Source organism: Orycteropus afer, unplaced genomic scaffold (assembly GCF_000298275.1).
Source record: "Orycteropus afer afer isolate SDZICR_OR568_19922 unplaced genomic scaffold, OryAfe1.0 scaffold00209, whole genome shotgun sequence".
NCBI lineage: Eukaryota > Metazoa > Chordata > Mammalia > Tubulidentata > Orycteropodidae > Orycteropus > Orycteropus afer.
Window position 1 is genome coordinate 2,010,064 of NW_006921796.1, and position 6,501 is coordinate 2,016,564.

Below are 6,501 nucleotides of genomic sequence, written 5' to 3' on the forward strand. Positions count from 1 at the left end.
CAAAGTAGAAGAGATGAAGTCTCGGTATCCTCACTTCTAAGGATTATTCTGGCTGTACTTCTTCCAAGACAGATTGTTCTTCTGGCAGTCCGTGGTATATACAATATTCTTCACCAGCACCATAATTCAAATGCAACAATTCTTTGGTGAAGACTGTAACATAGATATCTTAAAGGAGTTTCCAGCGTGCCCCCTGGCTTACCAATTTTAGACACAGACTGCCAAAGTTTCTAGCCTAACCTCTGAATTTTGGACTAGTCAGCCCCCAAATCTTGTGAGCCAATTTCTTAAAATAAATCTTTCTCCAAGTGGTTCTGTTTCTCTGGAATTCCCCAATGCAGAGTGATTGTTTGCAGCAAACTTTTATAACTAGAACAGCAGGAACATGACAGAGTTACGTTTGCACTTCAAACTATTGCTGGGCTCATGATTTCAATTTGTTTCATTATTCATGATGTTCATGTTGATCACTTGTTTGAAGTGGTATCTACTCCACATTACTCTTTTTCTTTTTTAATCAATAAGCACTTTTTAACTTTTTATTGAGATTTTGGGGGAAGTTTACAGAGCACATTCATTTTCCATTCAACAGCTCATGCACATTTTGTTTTGTGCCATTGGTTGCAAATCCCACAGTGTAACAGCTCTCTTCCCACTGTGTAACTGTGGTTACCTTTTCTTTGTGTCCTTCTTTTCTATGTGTTCCTGCTTTCTGACTTTTCTCCCGACCCAGATGCTGCCTTCTGACCTCCCATGGTTGATTGTCCTAAGGAGTACACCTCCTGGTGTAATTGTTCACTTACCAGTCTTGTCGGTTGTTTGGCTGAAAGTTAAACCACAGGAGTGGGTTTAATTCCAGGCCCAAAAGGTGACTAGGGGTCATAGTCTTGGGAGTTTCACCAATTTCTATCAGACCAGTAAGCCTGGTCTGTTTTATGATTTTGAGTTTTGTTCCACATTTTTCTCCCACTCTGTCCAGGATCTCCTATTTTGATCCCTTTCCGAGTGGTTGTCAGTGTTAGTTGGGCACCATCTAGTTTTTCTGCTCTCAGATTCATGAAGCTGAGGTTTCATGGTCCATTAGTCCCTTGGGCTGTTTCCATGTATCTTTGATTTTCTTCACTCTTCTTTGCTCTGTACATGGATAGACCAATAGTTGCATCTTAGGTGGCCACTCACAAACTTTTAAGACTCCAGGCCGCAGGCCAAAGTAGGATGTAGAACAATGTTTCTGTGCACTATGTTATGTTAATTGAGCTTGATGTCCCCTGTGGCCATAGTTCCAAGCCTGCAGTTCCAGCAACTCACTCCCTCGAGGAGTTTGTTTGTGGCTAAAAAGTTATCATAACTTTGCCCCGTTAGCTCTATTATATATATGGACATATTTATAGAACATATAAATATGTATGCAGAAATATTGTCTGCCAAACCTATGTAAGGTCATGGGTATTTTCCTGTTCATCTACCCATACCTGATCATCTTGCCTGCCTACCTATGTAGATTGCCCGGTCTTCCTTCTGCGGAGTGGATGGTGGGTTTGAACTGTCAACCTTCTAGTTAGCAGTAAAATGCCTTAGGTACTATGCCACCAGAGCTCCTTTATACACTTGTAGAGTAATGTTTGTTATTAGTGATAATACAGTACTGTGTATGTAACAGCATTTACCTTTGTTGTCTGTACCTCTTGTGCATTTTTCTGTGTTTTCCTTTTCCTTAGTGATATTTTGCTGTTCACCTGCTTTTGGTTTATTGCCTTTCCTTTCATCAAAATCAATACATGTCTCTTATCTAGCTAACAGTTTTCCCTATCCTACCCTCTCATTCCTGGGAGGAAACAAAGTTTCCTTCCCTGTGTAAATTTTTCCTTGACTTTTTATAATAATGGACTAATACAATATTTGACCTTCTGTGATTGACTTATTTCACTTGGCATAATGTCCTCCAAGTTTATCCACATTGTGAGGTGTTTTGCCGATTCTTCGTTATTCTTTAATGTTGCATAGTATTCCATTGTATATATGTACCACAGTTTAGTTATCTGTTCATCCATTGATGGGCACTTAGGTTGTTTTCATCTCTTTGCTCTTGTGAATAGTGTGCCAGTGAACATGGGTATGCACTTGTCTATTTGTGTCCCAGCTCTCACTTCTTTAAGATGTATACCTAGTAGTGGGATTGCTGGATCAAATGGTATTTCTATTTCCAAGTTTTTAAGGAAGCAGCTTACCATTTTCCACTGTAGTTTACCATTTTATAGTCCCACCAGCAGTGTATGAGAGTTCCAATCTCTCCACACCCTTGCTAGCATTTGCTGTTTCAGTCTTGTTGAACTTTGCTATTATTGTTGGGGTGAGATGATATCTCCTTGCTGTTTTGATGTGCATCTCTCTAGTGGCTAATAATTACAAGCATTTCATCACTGTTTGTTGGCTGTCTAAATATCTTAGGTGAAGTGTCTCTTTATGTCCTTTGCCCATTTTTGAAGTGGATTGTTTGTCTTTTTGATGAGATGTTGAAGTTTTCCATACATTTTAGAGATAAGTCCTTTGTCGGATATGTCACTGCCAATATTTTTTTTCCCAATCTTTAAGTTCTTTTTCCACTCTTTTGGAGAAGCATTTTGAGGCACAAAAGAATTTAATTTTTAGAAGGTCCCAGTCTCTAGTTCCTTTTCTGCTATTTGTGCTTTTTTTTTTTTTTCCTTTTTTATTGTGATTTGGGTGAAAGTTTACAGAACAAATTTATTTTCCTTACAACTGTTCATACACATTGGGTTTCATGACACTGATTGCAATCCCCATAATGTAACAGCTCTCTTTCTACTTCCTCCTTGTTGTTACCTGTTCCCTGTGTCCTCCTTTCTATTGCATTCCTGCCCTCTGAGCTATCCTGCCCTCTGAGCTATCTCCTTGTGCAAATACTGCCCTTTTGACCTCCCATGATTAATTGTTCTAAGCAGTGTACATACCTGGTGTAAATATTTACCTTATATACCTGTCTATTGTTTGGCTAGAAGTCACAGGAGTGAGTTCAATTCCAGACCCAAAGGGTGACTAAAAGCCATAGTCTTGGGGGTTTCATCAGTCTCTAACAGACCAGTAAACCTGGTCTTTCCTACGATTTTGAGTTATGTTCCACATTTTTCTCTCACTTTATCCAGGATCTCCTACACTAATCTCTTTCCAAGTGGTTGACAGTGGTAGCCAGGCACCATCTAGTTCTTCTGGTCTCACAGTAATATAGGCTGAGTTTGCATGGTCCACTAGTCCCTTGGACTAATTGTTCCCATGCATCTTTGGTTTTCTTCATTCTTTGCTCTGGATGTGGAGAGACCAATTGTTGCATCTTAGATGGCTGCTTGCAAGCTTTTGAGACCTCAGTTGCTACTCACCAGAGTAGGATGTAGAACAATGTTTTTGTGTAGTATGTTATGCCAGTTGAGCTTGATGTCTCCCATGACCATGGTTCTGTGCCCACAGGCCAACAACTTGCTCCCTCAGGGTGTTTGTGTATTTTAGACAGACTGTTTGTATCATCAATTAAGGTCCCTAACTATGTCCCTATTTTTTTTCTTTGATGAGCTTTGTAGTTTTATGTTTTACATTTAGATCTTTGATCCATCTTGGGTTCATTTTTGTGTATGGTGTGAGATATGGATCCTGTTTCATTCTTCAGCAAATGGATATCCAGTTTTGCCAGCACCATTTGTTAAAGAGACCCTCTCTTCCCCATTTAATGAATTGTGTCCCTTTGTCAAAGATCAGCTGTCTGTCGGTGGAAGGATCTACTTCTGGATTCTTAGTTTGTTCCACTGGCCTATGTGTCTTTTGCTGTACCAATACCAGGCTGTTTTGACTACCATGGCTATATAGTAGGTTTTGAGATCAGAGAGTGTGAGACTTCCTACTTTGTTCTTCTTCAGCAGTTCTTTGCTTATCGGAGCTCTTTTTCCTTTCCATATAAAATTGGTGATTGTTTTTTCCATGTCCTCAAAGAACGCTGATGGAATCTGGATCAGAACTGCACTGAATCTATAGATTGGTTTGGGTAGTATTATATTTTCAAAATGTTGTCTTCCTATCCAGGAGCATGGTACGCGCTTTCATTTATGTACATCTCTTACAGTCTCTTATAATTGTGTTTTATAGTTTTGTTTGTATAGGTCTTTTGTCTCCCTGGTAAGATTTATTCCTAAGTAATTTATCTTTTTTGTTGTTATGTGCTGTCGAGTTGGACCCGACTCACAGCGACCCCTCCGTGGGTTTCCAAGGAGGTATCACTATGGAAGTAGATAGCCCAACCTTCCTTCCGAAGAGTGGCTGGTAGGTTTGAACTGCCAGCCTTCTGGTTAGCAGTCAAATGCCTTAGGCTATTGTAAGTGCCCAGAGCTATTGTAAATGGTATTTGTTTTAGGCTGGGTTCTCTAGAGAAGCAAAACCATTGAAGCTCATATATACATACAGCAAACTCAAAACAAAAAAAAAACCCACTGCCATTGAGTGGATTCCAACACGTAGCAACCCCCATTGAGTTTCTGAGGCAGTAAATCTTTACAGAAGTAGATTGTCCAGTCTTATTTCACAGAGTGGGTGGTGGGTTTCAACCACCAACTTTCTGATTAGCAGTCAGCTGACTTAGGGACTGTGCTACCAGAGCTCCTTATATATATACACATACACATATATATGGTGGGGGGAGAAATTTATCTCAAGAAAATAGCTCACACAGTGGTAGAGCTGGCAAGTCCCAAGTTTGTGGGTCAAACGTCAAGCTGGAGGCTTCTCTTGACTCATGAAGCTGCAGGGGCTGACGAACCCAAGATTGGCAGCTAGTATAGCAGGCTGTTGCCTTCAGAAGATGATGAATTCAAGATTGGCAGGTAAAATGGCAGATTGGCTCATGGGCTATGAAGACAACAATCCCAAGATCAGCAGGCAATACAGCAGGCCACTGGCTCAGGTCCAGGAATCAGAGATGATGATGAGCTAGATGCGGGATCAAAATCCAGCAGAAAGCCAGAGAATTTTCCTAGGATGTCTATAGATTTGGCCAAGGCAAAATCTGTGAGGAAACTCCCTTTCAAGTGATTGGCTGCTTATAGCACATCTCATTATGGAGGTGATTACATTGTATCATATCTCATCATGGGAGATGGAATTACTTAAACCACTTAGAATGATGGTTCTGCCAAGTTGGCACACAACCTTAAGTCTCACAGTACTGTTTTCCTTATTTCCTTTTCAGAGATCTGTTTGTTGATGTAGAGGAATCTAACTGATTTTTGTATGTTGATATTGTATTCTGCCATTTTGCTAAATCTTTCAATTAGTTCCAAGAGTTTTCTTGCTGAGTCTCTGGGATATTCTATATATAGGATCATATCATCTGCATATAGGGATAGTTTTACTTCTTCCTTACCAATTTGGATGACTTCTATTGCCCTGGGTAGGGCTTGCAATACAATGCTGAACAGAAGTGGTGATAGAGGGCATACTTGTCTGGTTCCTGTTCACAAGGGGAATGCTTTCAGTCTTTCTCCATTGAGAATAATGCTGGATGTTGGTTTTGCATATATGTCCTTTATTATGTTGAGAAATTTTTCCTATTTTGCTAAGAGTTTTTTTTTTTAATCGGGAATAGGTGTTGGATTTTATCAAATGTCCTTTCTGCATTGATTGAAATGATCATGTGGTTCTTTTCCTTTGTTTTATGTGATTGTTTTTCTAATGTTGAATCATACATGGAACACATGGTATGAATCCACTTGGTCATGTGTATTGATATTGTGTTAGATCCTTTTGGCGAGGCTACTATTGAAGATTTTTGCATCTATATTCATAAGGGATATTGGTCTGTAATATTCCTTTGTAGTGGTATCTTTGCCTGGTTTTGGTATCAGGATTGTGCTTGCTTCATAGAATGAATTTGGGAGTATTCCATCCTTTTCTACGTTCTGCAATAGTTTGAGTAGGATAAGTGTCAGTTCTTCTCTGAATGTTAGGTAGAATTCTCCAGTAAATCTGTCTGGGCCAGGACTTTGTGTTGGTAGTGTTTTTATGACCTGTTCAATTTCTTCTTTTTATTATGGGTCTGTTATTTTCTACCCCAATCTGTATTAGTTTAGGTAGGTAGTGTGTTTCTAGAAATCTATCAATTTTTTCTAGATTTTCAAATTTCTTGAAATACAGTTCTTCATAATATCCTGATATTATCCTTTTTATTTCAGTTGTTCTATTGTGACATCACTCATTTATTTTCTTATTCATGTTATTTGCATCTTCTTTGTTTCCTTTATTAAATTTGCCAGTGGTTTGTTGATTTTATTAATCTTTTCAAAGAACCAACCTCTAGTCTTGTTGATCCTTTTTCTTGTTTTTCTGTTTCATTTATTTCTGCTCAAATCTTTATTATCTATTTTCTTCTCATGACTATTGGCTTTTTTTTTTTTTTTTTTTTTTCTCTTTTTGGGTGAAGATGTACAGAGCAAATTCATTTCCATA